The 14,658-nt window shown below is 38.2% G+C and overlaps 1 pseudogene; it reads right to left on the reverse strand.

Moving 5' to 3' along the window:
* Positions 1–8,120: 8,120 nt before the first annotated feature.
* On the reverse strand, positions 8,121–12,678 carry LOC144228759 (RNA-binding protein EWS pseudogene; annotated as a pseudogene).
* Between the last annotated feature and the right edge of the window lie 1,980 nt (positions 12,679–14,658).

Raw genomic sequence — 14,658 nt, forward strand, 5'->3', positions numbered from 1 at the left:
TGAGCAACCTTCTTTTTCACTCTCTGCATGCAATCAATGACCAAACACTGATGAGTCCATTTCTTTCATATTTATTGGATATAATCCCTCCTATTCATTTCCATAGCCATGACCTTAGTTTATACTCCCATTACTATCTCATGCCTCCTTCCACAAAGGCCATCCTCCATACTTCCAGGAAGACTTCTTTAGACTCCCTTTCTGATTATGATGTCCAATTCAAAGTCCTTCGGGCATTCTTCTTTACCCTCAGCATCACACAAAGGGATTTTCATAGTCTGTTCTCTACCTGACTCTCCAACACCATCACTCCCAAGAAACAAACTTTGCTCCAGATATTTTAAGTCCCTCCCAATTCTCTAGATGCATGAAAACATGCCTTCAGCCCATCTTGTTCTATAGCCATGGGTGATATTCTCCCTATATCTCTACTTTGAGTTCCTAATACACTTTGGGTTTCTGATCCATTGTCTTCAATCACCATCTTTGTTTCCATCACCTAATATGAGCTGTCAGAATTTCTCTTCACAATATCCTTCAGATGGTCTTCCTATGACTTATCTTTCTCCCAACCGCACCCTCCATTTGTAACTGGAAAGAGATTTTCCTTCTTTCCTTTTTTTAAAGAAAGTATAGTTGACACACAATGTTACAGGTGTACAACAAAGTGATTTGACAAGTCTGTACAAGTCTGTGTGCCTACCACAAATGCAGCAATTATCTTGTCACCATACAATGCTATTACAATATCATAGACTATATCCCCTATGCTGTGCTTTTAATCTAGAATGATCTCTTAAAATCTTATCATGTTACTAATTTGCTTAAAACTCTTCAGGGAGATTCCATAGTTTTAAAGATACAGACAGAATCCTAATCAGAACTTACAATGTACCACGGGACCCTGCCAGCTCTTATGATAGCAATTCACTGAATTCCCTTCTCCTACTGCCTTTTTAAGCTGTGACCACAGTTTTCTTTACTCAAAACCTCTATGGCTCCACACATAATGGGATCTATTTATACAGGCTGTTCCATTTTCATGAAAGACCCTTCCTTACCCATCATCCCTACTACTTTCATTAGATGATTCCCATACATGATTTAAATATCAACCCTATCCATGGCACAAACACATTTGCTACCTGGATAATATTCCTTTGTCTAGGCTCTAATAGCACCATATTCCTTTCTTCTTCTTCTTCTTCTTCTTCTTCTTCTTCTTCTTCTTCTTCTTCTTCTTCTTCTTCTTCTTTTTTGTAAGCTCTAATTTAAAATTACATTTAACTAGGAGATTAACTGATTAATATCTGAATCCCTCACAGGGCTATAAGCTTCATGACAGCAGTGACCATGCTATTTTTATTCAAACTTTCTAAAGGCTGGAACAGAATACTAATCTGGAGGGAGTCACAGGATAGATTTGAGGTAAAAAATGTAAGACAGGAAGACCAAACTGGAGGTGTTATGGTATTTAAAAAAAATACAGAGTGCTTGAGCAAAGAAGGTGTTGGTAACTATGGAAAAGAAAGGCAGATAATGGAGAAAGAGAAAGGAAATTTCAGCAAGATTCAATAATTGACAGAAGGCTGGAGGGCAGATGGAAAACAGAAAAAGAGAGAGCTCAGAGATGACTCTGCCTCTAAGCCCACATGTATTGTTTCTCCAATAACAAAAAGAGAAAAACAAAAAAAGAAAGTAGTTCAGTGAGATAAGTGAAATAACCACATCAAAAGTTTTAGCAGATGGGAAACTTGGTACAGAGAGGTCATTTAACTGGAGCAAGAGCTGAAGACCTGGAAATGAATAAAGTAATACCCAAGATTTTTTTCAGTGTCCCTCAATATGGCTGGCATTATCTATGAGAGAATCGGAAAATACATCAGTCCTTGCTCCTCTCTCCATTAATCTCTTAGTTTTGGAGAGAGGTGTTTGGACATGTGCGCTGGTCTAAAAAAATATTCAGTACACTTTATACTCCTCTCCGCACACTCACTCCCATCTTGCTCAGTGCCCAGATTGAGAACTGTCATATAAAGAAAGAGAGCAAAGGGCTGAAGGCCTACCATCCATATTTAGAATCAGAAGAAAAATAACCAGTAAAAAACTCAAGAAGGATCGGACAGAGAAATAGGAAGGAACAATATAATGTATTGTCCTCAAAATGAGGGGTTTTAAGACAGAGTCTTAAAAAGAATTAGGGGGAGATCACTTCGATCTGTCAAATATTACAGGGGACTTTCAACCTGAAAATAGGAACCACAGAGCTCAGCTACAGGGAATGTCTTACAGTCAACATGACAGTACCTGGGATTTACCTAAGGCGGGAAGGGGAAACAGAGATTCTAGCAAATGATTTTCATCCTCATCTATATTGTTATATTCGTCACTCAACAAAGAAAAGAACCCTAGTAGAATGTCCAGGCTCTAAGAGAAAGGCTCCTTGAAAAGACACAATTGGCAACAATAGACGTAGGCATCCTGAGAAGATTTCACCGTTAGCGTATCAAGGTCCAAGTTACAGATTTTTCAAATCTCTGTGAGATGAAGTCACTGGATAGTCATTTTAGGTTTTGTTTTTTTTTTTTTTTTCCTTCTTTACATATGCTGAAAGAATAGAGCTCACTCTACAGATTTCAAGACAAAGTCGTAAATGTCTTTTGGGTTAGCACCTCAGCTCCAAAACATGAGAACCATTATTCTAAAAGCAATTGTTTCAGTCCCCCACCTATCACTATGCTGCTCTTCAGGGAAGTTAGTAACTAGAACTGTTTCCTCATACATATGCATATTAAATAATCCCTTGTCAGTCATTCCTAGATTGCAATTTACAGTAAACACTGTCACAATCCATTACAGGGAAATTTCAGTATGTTAACTCTGTTTAAGACTAGCCACCAATTCTTTATTCTTCCATCCAGAATGAGGTAAATCATTGTGAAATATATTTTAAAGTAAACAGGAAGTCGATATCAATATTTTTCTGTTAATAATTATGCCAAATTTACGAAATATCATAGAGAAAACATGGAGTCTCTTTGGCTTCCAACTTCCAAACGAGATTGACTAGAAGTAATTATCTAGTCCAGGCCTAGACCTTTATGATAATTTTTTAAAGATTTTTTTAAAAATGAGGCACATTAGTAATAAAATTAACCACATTTTATTTTTATACTATTCTAATACTTCCAGTTTGACTCAATTCTACACTTACTTCCATTGTATAAATACAGCCAGTGAGTGGATACTCCCAAATGAAATTATTTTCTAAACAAAACCAAAATCGCCATTTTCCTTTAGTTATTAGGAGATCTTAGCAATTAAGAGCCCTATTCATAAAAGGAATAACATTTGTTAAAAAAGAAAAAAAGCCTAAATTTAAAAATTCAAAGAACCCTAAATTTCAAAAAGGAAAGAAAGAAAAAGGAAAATAGATTTGAGGCGATGGGAAAGGTGGCCTGAATCCAAATGGTACACTTCCCACCAGAGACAAAAAGAGAGTCCCAGAAAAACTCTTAAGTGAGACGCATGGAGGGAATGAGCTAACAGAACTTGTAAACAATTTCCAGTGTTTAATTGGTAAGAGGCAGAACTGCTTCATTCATTATTCAGTCTAATTTATGCACAGATTGAAAGGCACCAAATAATACTTGTCCAATGAGAAAAGCTGGTACTAAGGAAGACAGCTAAGCAGGAATATTTTCAGTGAAACACAGGCTAGGGGTGCCTTCCACTCTAGGAGGCCATTGTCTGTGAACTCCCTTTTAAGTTGATTGCTTCAAAAAGCGTAACACTTTTAAACTGGAACACTAAGGCATATTGTCAGGATAACTCATGGCAGAAAGGTCATTAGGACACTAAGTCGGATGAGACTATTTCTTATGCTTTGGATTCCTGTCTTTTCATGTCCACTAAGCTCTGACGCAATGCCAGCTTAAAATGTGTCTTAATTTCTTTTCACTAAAATACAGGTGGTAATTTTCTTTTTATTTAATGTTTATTTATTTTTGATGGAGAGAGTGACAGAGCGTGAGTGGGGAAGGGCCAGAGAGAAAGGAAGACACAGAATCTGAAGCAGGCTCCAGGCTCTAAGCTGTCAGCACAGAGCCCAAAGCGGGGATAGAACTCATAAGCTGTGAGATCATGACCCGAGCTGAAGTTGGATGCTTAACTGACTGAGGCTCCCAGCCACTCCAGGTAGTTATTTTAAGTGATTTAATATCCATCATATAAGAGTATCACAAACAAGGGGAGAAACCTATTTTTTAGAAAAAGGTGTTGCTTAAGTTCCTGGAGCACAGTGGTTAAGGATGTAGGTTTGAATCTTGAAAGGATGTAGGTTTGAATCTTGACTCCACTACTGACATACACTGTGACCACACATAGCCAAGCTGCTTCTTAGTAAATCAGCTTCCTATGTAAAATAGGGATAATAGTATCGACTGTAGGAGTGTCTTGAAAATTAAATGAGATAACATTTGTGAAGAGCACAGAAGAGTGACACTGTGTATGCTATATTAGTATTTGTTAAATACATAAATTTAAATGCCACTGATTCAAACCAGATGATGAGGAAGCTACAAAGAATGAATGAAACGTTTTAGATGGAATGCTTTATTGAATAAGTATGCTTTTCTTAAATTCTTACATCTAGTTTACATGTGTGAGATAATCTTGGGAAGCAGGTTAAGTCAAACACAGTATTAGTGAATCACACAGTGCACCCAAACCAGGGAGTAGATGTATTGGTGTATAAGCCATTATTTGCTCTCAAGGCACTTATAATCTAGTTTGGAGCAACATACAACCATTCAAATTGAAGGATTATATACAATTTAAGTATATTTTCAGAGCAACCCACTGACCCAAAGCAACCTACTGACTTAAGAATTAATACAAGTAATTTTAATAGAAATTATAGAGAGAAGAAGGCAAGGTAGATAAATAAGATTTTATTTTAGCAGGTAAGAAAATCATTAGGAGATGAAGAATTTGCAAGGTAGACAAGACAAAGATTTTGCGATGATTAGAATGATATAAATATAAGTTGTAATAAGAAAGCAAATGGCAGAGTGTCTAGGTGGCTCAGTCGCTTGGGTGTCCGACTTCAGCTCAGGTCATGATCTCACGGCTAGTGAGTTTGAACCCTGCATTGGCTCTGTGCTGACCACTCAGAGCCTGGAGCCTGCTTCAGATTCTGTCTCTGTAGCTCTCTGCCCCTCCCCAGCTCACACACTGTCTTTCTCTCCCTCTCTCTCAAATATAAACATTAAATATTTTTTTTAGAAAAGAAAGCAAATGGCATACTTGGAGAAGGAATGTGTAAAAACTTATTAGAAAGAATGGTTCACAGGATAAATAATGGAGACATGGTTTCAAAATATGGTTTAAATTTGCCTCCATTATCCCCACTTCCATTCATATCTAAGAACTTAAAGTGACCTACAGAGATTAAAGTCAAGATTTCTGGTCCATTGGTGCAAAAGTTCTAGCATTCAGAGAGATTCTGAACCTCCTTTAACAATCAAAAAGTTAATGAGCTTCCAGCAGACATCCTGGGTATGACATGTGGGTGAATCTGCAGGGATAAAGCAGAAATCTGGGCAGATGAGATGGAGCCCCATTAGGGGCACCTTGAGAATGTCAAGCTAAGGAGTTCTGATTTTATCACATAAGCTATCAGAGCCACTGAAAGGTTTTTTTGTGTTTTTGGTTTTTGGGGTTAAAGGGTGGTAACTTGATAAAATAATATGAGCCAAGAGACAAGGCACCATTTTTCAATGTGGGACTTGTGAAAGACTAGCTGTAGCCAATAGTCTAACAGTGAGTTATAGGAGTTACAATTCTCATAAAAATGTATCATGATTCTTCATACCACTTACACTTAAAATATGTCACATACTTGGACTATGTAAGATTGGTGGTCTTAGGTAGCATTTGGCAAACAAGGTGCCATTTATTTCAGCTGACTCACTCACATTATTTGCTTAGTAGTGTCTATATTTGATGACTGTGTGTTTTTTCTTTTAACTGCTTGATTGTGTTCAACAGCACCAATATACAAAATGAACTAATGGTTCAAAATTAATTAACTTGACTTATAAAAGTAGTAAAATATGAAAACAGTATTCTGAATGATATGCTATGACCTAAACTTGTCAAAGTAGTGAAGAAGTTTTTAGAGAGAAAGTACATAGGGAGTCTGTGTGCAGAGCAAAGTTCTCTGCCAATGCGTGAATTTCATGAGCAGTGCAAAAGGGAAATTGCAAACAGGACGTAGAATGATGAACAACTCAAGACTGGACTTTGTGCACTAACCATCGTTGAGTTGCTTGTTACAAAAAGTCATCAAATAGTGGCATGAAGCTGCTGAAGCTTTCTTATAATTTTCAAGGCAGAATTCAGGTATATCTATCAAATTTTTCCAAAACAAGTAAAAACAAAAGCTTTTAAGCAAAGTATTGATGAGTTCCCCCAACTAAAGGCAGAGAAGAAATCAAAACTAATAAGATATCATTCAAAGTTGCAAATAAGTTCAGTGACAGTAACCTTATGGAGAAAAGCAGAATAATCTAATTGTGAAATCATGTATGAAACTGTTAGAAGATGGATAATATCAGTGGTATGCAAGGTGAAAGAACATGTAATATTTACTGTTCAGCTTTTATTAGCAGACATTTTTCTTCAGACTTGTACGAAATCAGAGACGTCCACAGTGTAATGTAGATCATAACTGTAAAAGGAGAAATGACTGATATTATTTATCACTAAAAACTACTGCCAGAGGGGAAGAGATTTCTTGCTTGCTGATAATTTTGTAAGCCTTGGTGTACATGAAGAATGTGTTAGGATGGTTATTGACTGAGTGTGATCAATATGTACAACAAAGTAAGATATCGTCATGTGAATGACAGAAGCGGCACCTTGGGGCGATACAACATTGCTTTCTTTTATAGTCGTCAGTGTAAGTGTGCCCCCTGAACTTGACTGAAGCTTGAATGAAATAAGAAAAACTATGAGTATCATTAGATCGTAGGCAAGAATTTAAAGCACGCTGTGCAAGAAAATGGGGTGAGAACAGAAGATTCTGTTTCTTCATACTCAAGAACTCTGGCTGTCAAGAGTAAAGATCGTCAAATGAAACAATAAGTAAAAAAAAAAAAAAAAATCCAGTAAAAAAGATTTCTTTAATTTCCAGTGGCTTATCTCAGTTGTATATTCAATATCTGGAGAATCCTGAATCTATTACTTCATAGACAGCATATAATTTTTAACATTTAGGAAGAGAGGGGAAATTTCCTAAAAAGGCTGAATTTTGATATAAGTGGATTAGTTGACCAGAATTTTTATCTTACCATTTAAAGATATTCCAAACTTACTGAAGAAAGAAACCGGTGTATTACTGACCATATTTAACACATCTGAATGCAAAAAATGAATATGAAGAAATCATGATCACAAACAAATCCAATAAAAAATTCATCAGAAATTCATTGGCCATTTATCTTCTGTGTTGATGAATTCAACATACCAGCCACTTTTCAGAAGAGCATGCCCTCAGCCTAATTAGTTCCTGATAAGGCACTGGATGTTTGTTGGTGAAACTCTCCACAATTTCTGGATCCTTGTATTATCAGAAAAACACAGAACTAGTTGAAAGGCCACCAAATATTTGGTGTGCTTCACAATGACCTTTTTTAAAAATTTAACTTGTTTTAAGGTTTTTTCTCAAATGCTAAAAAATACTAAAGTACAGACAACGAATAATCATAATGTTGTGGTCAACACTGTGAACACAGAATTATAAAACAATTTCTCGTTTAAAAACTAAATCTGGTAGGGGTACCTGGAGGGCTCAGTCAGTTAAGCATCTGACTCTTCTTGATTTAGGCTTAGGTCATGATCTTGCAATTCATGAGATCGAGCACCGCATTGTCAGCACTTGTGCTGACAGTGCCCAGCATGGTTGGGATTCTCTCTTGCTCTCTCAGCGCCATCCCCCCCGACCCCACTTGTGCTCACATGCTCTCTCTCTCAAAATAAATAAACTTTAAAAAAATGAATAAAAGATAACAAATAACTCTGGTAGTCAATGCAGCTTCGTGGGGTCTCTGTGTCTATTAGGGCCAGTCTCTGCATCCCTGACAGTGCTTGCCTTTATCCATTTTTCACCATCCTCGACATCCACCTCTTTTGCCTCCTATCTGTTCTATTTAAGGTCCCAGGAGGTCACTCGGGCCACCTCATCTTCCTCCACCAAAGCCACCTCAGTTCATGCCCCAGCCACAACAGAAGCCACTTCTGTCTTCACCATGGCCACCTCTGAACATTCTACCAAGACCATGGGGATCCATGAGGACATCTCTTCTTCCCCACATGCCACCAGGGCCACCCCTGCCAAGGTCTACCAACATCCAGGGGTGGAAAAAATGGTGGAAGGAAGCCTTCAGGCTTTGGGGCCTTATACTGGCTGTACTCTGTTCTCTAGGTAAAGTTCTGGTTTTCACACCCCAGACTCAGGCATTGCCAGTGTCTAGCTCGGTGGTGGATGTGTCCTCCTCCACATGGGTTCCCTCAAGAACCTTGGGACCTTCTTGTGAGGAAGCCATCTCTGTCTCCTCCATGGCCTCCTAGGCAACCTCCTGTGCCGCCTGGACCTGCAAGGAGTGGGAGTGGCATCCCTCTACCTTCATGGGGATTCATACTAACCAGCATGCTATTCATCAGAAGCTTCCTCTGAGCAAGAGAAACCTCAAGTTTGCTCCTTAAAAGTCTTTCCCAACAAACCACTCTAAGGCAGCTTTGATAGTTGGTGGGTCTTCGTAGGACACTGTAGTACTGCCTTTGGACTTCCCTGATTCCTTGTTTAAGTAGATATGGATCATGGGTTGTCTGATTATCTTGTTCATCTTAACAACTCTACACTGTTTAAGAAGTCTGCCAGATCATCTAGAGTCACACTGTCGTTTAAGCCTTGCACATAAATTGCACTATTGTCAGAGTCTTTATCTGGATCTACAGTTGGGCCTAGCTCATGATCTGGTCCTTTGTCCATTAGTCCACCAGGCCTATTGAAGCCACCTTGCTCTCTAGCACCCATTCCACCACAGCCTCCTTCCCATCCACCTCCACTCATGCCTCCAAGATCAAATCTCAGAGTAGTATCACCACCAGGAGGCTGTCCATAAGAAGTTGCATAGTCTGGCCATAGGTCGCAGTGGTCTGAGCCTGGGTAAGGCTGACATCAGTGTGCTATACATAGGTTCCATAACTTTGCTGGCCATATGCCTGTGTGGTCTGTGCATATTCATGGTGGGCTGGGTAGTATAAGCACTGTGGCCTTGCTGGGCTGTAGCTTGGCTATAGGTACTATAATCTGTGGATGCCATTTTCTCTCCTTCGTTCTTGTTCCCACATTGACTTTTAAGTTAGATCTTTCTAATTTAGTAGAAATAAAGAATAAATGAAGAAACAGATTCCATATGCAATCTACTGTTACAGCTGGCTATGTGTACCCTCATTTTAGAGTAAAGATACTCTTTCCCTCTCATTAATATAATTTTTGTTTTTTTTCATTTCCACTGCCATAATTATTATAATGAATTAATTATTCATAATTTCTATTAGTATCACTTTTAAACTATTTACTATTGTTTAAAAATTATGACAGTGTTTTAAAATTTTACCTATAATTGGTCTGTCTATACCCTGGATGCCTATTATGTGGTGTGCTGATGCCAAAAAAATGGAGGATCTTTGTTATTTTTTTTATTTTTATTTTTTATTACATGTATTTATTTATTTATTTATTTACAAATAGTTTATTGTCAAGTAGATTTCCATATAACACATATAACACCCAGTGCTCATCCCCACAAGTGCCCTAAAAATGGAGGATCTTTGGTGTGTAGGATGGATTGGAGGAAAAATGGTAGGCAGAGAGATGAAAAATAACTTCAGTGGATTAGTAGAGGTTTGAAATGGAGATGCTGGAAATAAGCTAAAAGGACAACTGTAAAACGTAACAGCAAGACAGAGCTTTCTGGATGTTCCAAAAGAATAAATATTCACAACATGAGAGGAGTCTTTAAGGAAAAGGAGTCCTTAAGGAAGACTTTGAGGTTCCGAGATGAGGGGAAAAGTTATAGAAACAAAAACAAGGTAGTCAGCAGGAGACAGTGGTTTATCCTAGAAAGTGAAGATTTCGGTATAAACATGCTGAGTTTGAAGTTAACATGGTAACATTCAAGTAAAGAAGAATATTTTATATAAAATTAAAACAATACTGTGTACAGATGTATCTAAAATGTTTGAATATTGCTGGTTCTCTGAATGACAGTAAGCAAATTACACTGATAATTTGCCTAATGAACTGGCTTCAAAAGGAAAGGTAAATAAAAGCTCATACTCTGAATTAGCATGGTCAGGATTAATATAAACACTGTATGTGAATAATTATCACTACTAAATACTGTAGCATAGAAACACAAACATTTAGACTTCATAAATAATAACTATCCTTAGTCTGAATTACCAAGATATATAAATCTTTATAGTTTTCAGGATTTCATTTGAAGACTTTCAGTATTTTTTCTCTAACAACAGATCTGAAATTTCCCCCAAGAGTTGGCAGTGGTACAAACACAGCTTCATAATCACTGTGAACCGCTGTCTGTTTCTCTTCACTTGAGCATTTGCCTTTCTTAGATAATTAATAGCCATAAGTAACACGCACACACACGCAGGCAAAAACTCATACTCCCATGCCCAATCCTCACCCACTGATCCCCTCAAGCCCACCAAGTAAAGACAGTTGAGATGGCGTAACAATTAGCAATTTTTTTTTTACCTTTATAATAAAATTAAAGTTGGAAAACAAAAGGTTGGCTGCTGGTGGGACTGGAGAATTTTTTAATACTTTGATATTTCTTTCTAAAATATATAATAAGCTCATTTCGTCTCCCTGTAATACCCACATATGGCATGTCAAGAGAGGACAACACGATAGAGGGTCTGTTCTTGGGGGCTCTTAGTCATTCAACTCTTGTCAGAGCACATGCTTAATATATGGAATTAGTTCATCAAGATATCTTGCTAATACAAAATAGCTAAGAAACCTACAAAGATGAAATCTGGATTCAGGGTAGAGAGTAGGGGGCTGAGGAATTATTCAGGCATTAACTGTGTCAAAATAACATTAACCAAACAGTTGATTTTATTATAGGGAGGTGAACTCAGAACTCCTCATCTTTTACCAAACAGTGGTAAGCATCCAGAAAATGGGCAGACTATACCACCACTACTACTACTACTACTACTACTACTACTACTACTACTACTACTACTACTACTACTACACTACTCAGCTGACATCCTCAGCTAATGAGTGTAGTGATATAACACATGAGAAATTATGAGAAACATCACATTCAGCATGTCACCCCACAGCCACTGAATCCCTAGCTCTGTCACAGTGTCAATGGGTAAGTTCTCAAGGGTCCCTTAGTCTTTTTGAGGTTGCTCTCCTTTCTTGAATAAATACTGACATGTTAATACCAATTGACCAAGAATCTATTGTAGAGGTGGTTTTGTGCAAAATGAACATTAAACAAATATAAGAGCTATAGAATGGTTACGTTTAAGTGTAAGTAACTATATATTATGGCATACAGTCTCATGAGAGATACTTTGTCATCTAGGGTGAATTGAGGCCACTTTGTCTCCTACAGTCCACCTGTACTTAGAAATGGTTAACTAAAGAGACAAAGAGAAATATACACTCACTGAAAGCTGGGTTATCTGATTACCCAGAGAAACAAGCATTGGATCAGCCATAATTACCCTAGAGATATTTTCTGTCAGGACTGGGAATTATAGTTCCTCTTTCTGGCTGCTTCTTTTTAGAAAACTGTCTCATTCTCGGAAAAGTCAACCTGTTCTCCCTTCCCGCTGTTCCTCACAGTACTGGTGTGGGAATGGCAATCACTGAAAATCCCAGCTCTGGGAAATAAATTCGTGCTAACATCAAATACATCCTGTAAACATTTAATATTCAGCTTTAGAAAATTAGGCTCACCTCTAAACACTGACCCATCAGAATACACTCATGCCTCAACTCAGTCTCCACCTCCGGATTCTCTTTTGATCCCGAGCTGGGGGGTTGGGCGGGGGTACTGTACACCCAGGGGTCTCAATCCAGACTTCCAAGATACAGAGATCTGAGGTTCATTGCCACTCTGATGCTTACAGTTCTGTGACAGTCTCTCCTTTCTGAAGTGAGGATGGTAATATGACTGGCAAGGCGATTGTATGAGAAAAACACCTCTGTGGTGCCTAGCAGATATCTGATACATGGTAGGTATGAAAAAAAAAATCCTATTAGAATTATACGCATAAAGATGCAGAGCACTTCAAGGAAAAGATGAAATAGACAATATAGGCCTGGAACCTAGTAGTACTGTTTCTGAACTGTCACAGAAAACCCAGCACCAAAAGCAATTTTCTATTCAACTGTCAGATGCCCTATGACCAACCTGAAAGCACATGGAACACAGTGGAAGGGCCCCCGCTGTAGAGTGTCTCCAGGGGTCCGTAGCAAACCTCTTCTGCTGGAATTATGCCTTCAAGGATTCTCTTTGGAGTCTTTGGAATGCATACAAAAGATCCAATCAGCTTCATAATAACCTAGGAATTAGCTGCCTTGAAGGAACATTTGTTTATTTCTATTTTGTCAGTGAAGGTCATGAAGCCCACAATGAATTCTCTGCAGGGACAAGCACGCAGGATATTCAGTGGTACATTTCCCACTTGGATATGGGAGGCCCGGGCAACCAAACTCTCCCTTTATTCAGTACCTAGCATAATGTTGGCATGCCCCTAAATTATTTGATGACTGAAAGGACTGATACTCAGGGTCCTTTGGGGACAATGGAAATTCACCAAGTGCAGAAAAATCTGGCAGAGGATAACTCTTTATTAATAGATCCATATATGCCCCATTAAGAAATGTGATGTAAAAGTGTGGGTTTTTTCCTATACACATAAAGGTTCTCACATTTTGCCACAAGTTTTATCATCTTGGGAAACAGTTTTCTAAGACTCCAGACAAATTTTTCTAGCACTGTGAAAGGGGCTCCAGTTTGAAAGCTGAGCCTTTCCAGATGTGCCTGAGAGCCCAGGGAGGATCCTCAACCACAGTCTACCTACAGCTTCTTCGGGGAGGGGGTGGGAGAAGCTCTATTAAGATGGGAAGTGAATTCCTTTCACATTCCTTTTACAGAGCTCTTCAACACAAATTTCTTTTATTAATGCCCCTTCAAATGCTGGCACTCTTAATGAGTCTCCACTGGTTGATAAATCTGGCTCAATAAAAACAGACTGATCTATCCACACCAATACGTTAATAGGAATTTTCCCAAATTCTTGCTCTGCCCTATTTCCTCCCTACCTTAGGCCTGAAAATGTATCTTATGCTGCAGCATACTCTCACATTAAGTCATAAGTATCGTCAGAATGGCCTCTAATACAAATTTATGGGATTCTGTGTAGTATGATTCAGAGAGGACTGGACTTGGGAGGTACCAGGGCTAGGTTCTGATCTGAGGCGTGGCACTAGTTGGCTGCAAGACCTGAAGAAATCACGGATGTTTACTGAGCCTTAGTTTTCTCATATGTTCTGTAGGATGGCTCAACTAGGAGTTTTCAAATTCCCTTTTCAATTCTAAAATTCAAATAAATTTCAGGTTTTGTATGCACATGTTTGGTAGTTTATGTAAATTAACAAAGTTAATAATTCGGTGTAAAAAATGACTGTTCTTTTTGATTTGGAGTGATTTCTGCCAGATAAGATATAATGACAGAAGAATATAAAATGTATATATTATGAGCTCACCTTTAAAATGGGTACCAAAAATCCTATGTATCTATAGTGTGCATGGATGTATGTACGTATGTATGCATGCATGTGTGTACACATGTATATGTGTATGTGTATATATATACAAATATATGAATGTGTGTTTATATGTACGAATTTGTATATATCTTTAGGTATATAAGCTTGGAAGAAAAAACCCAGGTATATTCTGGGTTATTGACACAGATTTTCTGGGTATGTGTTAATGAGGTGAGGCTGATTTTGATGTAGGGAATGAGAAGAAAAGTGGAAACTAAACCAAAAAGGAAAACAACCAGAAACTCTGCTAAATCTCTCCCCACCAATTTGTACATAAGATATAATCATATCTGTTCGTTCCTATAAAATTATCTATTATGTATGTGCACATGTAAACAGAAACTTTTACAACAGCATAATTCATCTCCCTCTCCCAGTAAGGGGGCTCTGTCATTTTCAGTGCTGGTAGTTTGGGCTCTGAGGCAGAGCATACGTCATACGGCCAGCAGGGACCTCCGGTGCCTGTCAAACCACAGCAGGATGAGATGCTAGGTGCACACTATCAGGATAAATAATTGATTCCAGTGCTGTCTTTCATTACACCCGTTCTGAATGGTTCTAGGAGTAGCAAAGGTCAATAAGAGAGCTGACCTAGGATTAGAGGGTAGGTCTGTAAACAGAATGAGTTGAAAGAGCAAGGCAGCTGGTAAAGGAGGAATTCAACTGAGCAACCATGAGGTCCTAAAAAGGAACCCTAAAGGGGC

This window comes from Crocuta crocuta, unplaced genomic scaffold (assembly GCF_008692635.1).
Source record: "Crocuta crocuta isolate KB4526 unplaced genomic scaffold, BGI_CrCroc_1.0 scaffold546, whole genome shotgun sequence".
Lineage (NCBI taxonomy): Eukaryota > Metazoa > Chordata > Mammalia > Carnivora > Hyaenidae > Crocuta > Crocuta crocuta.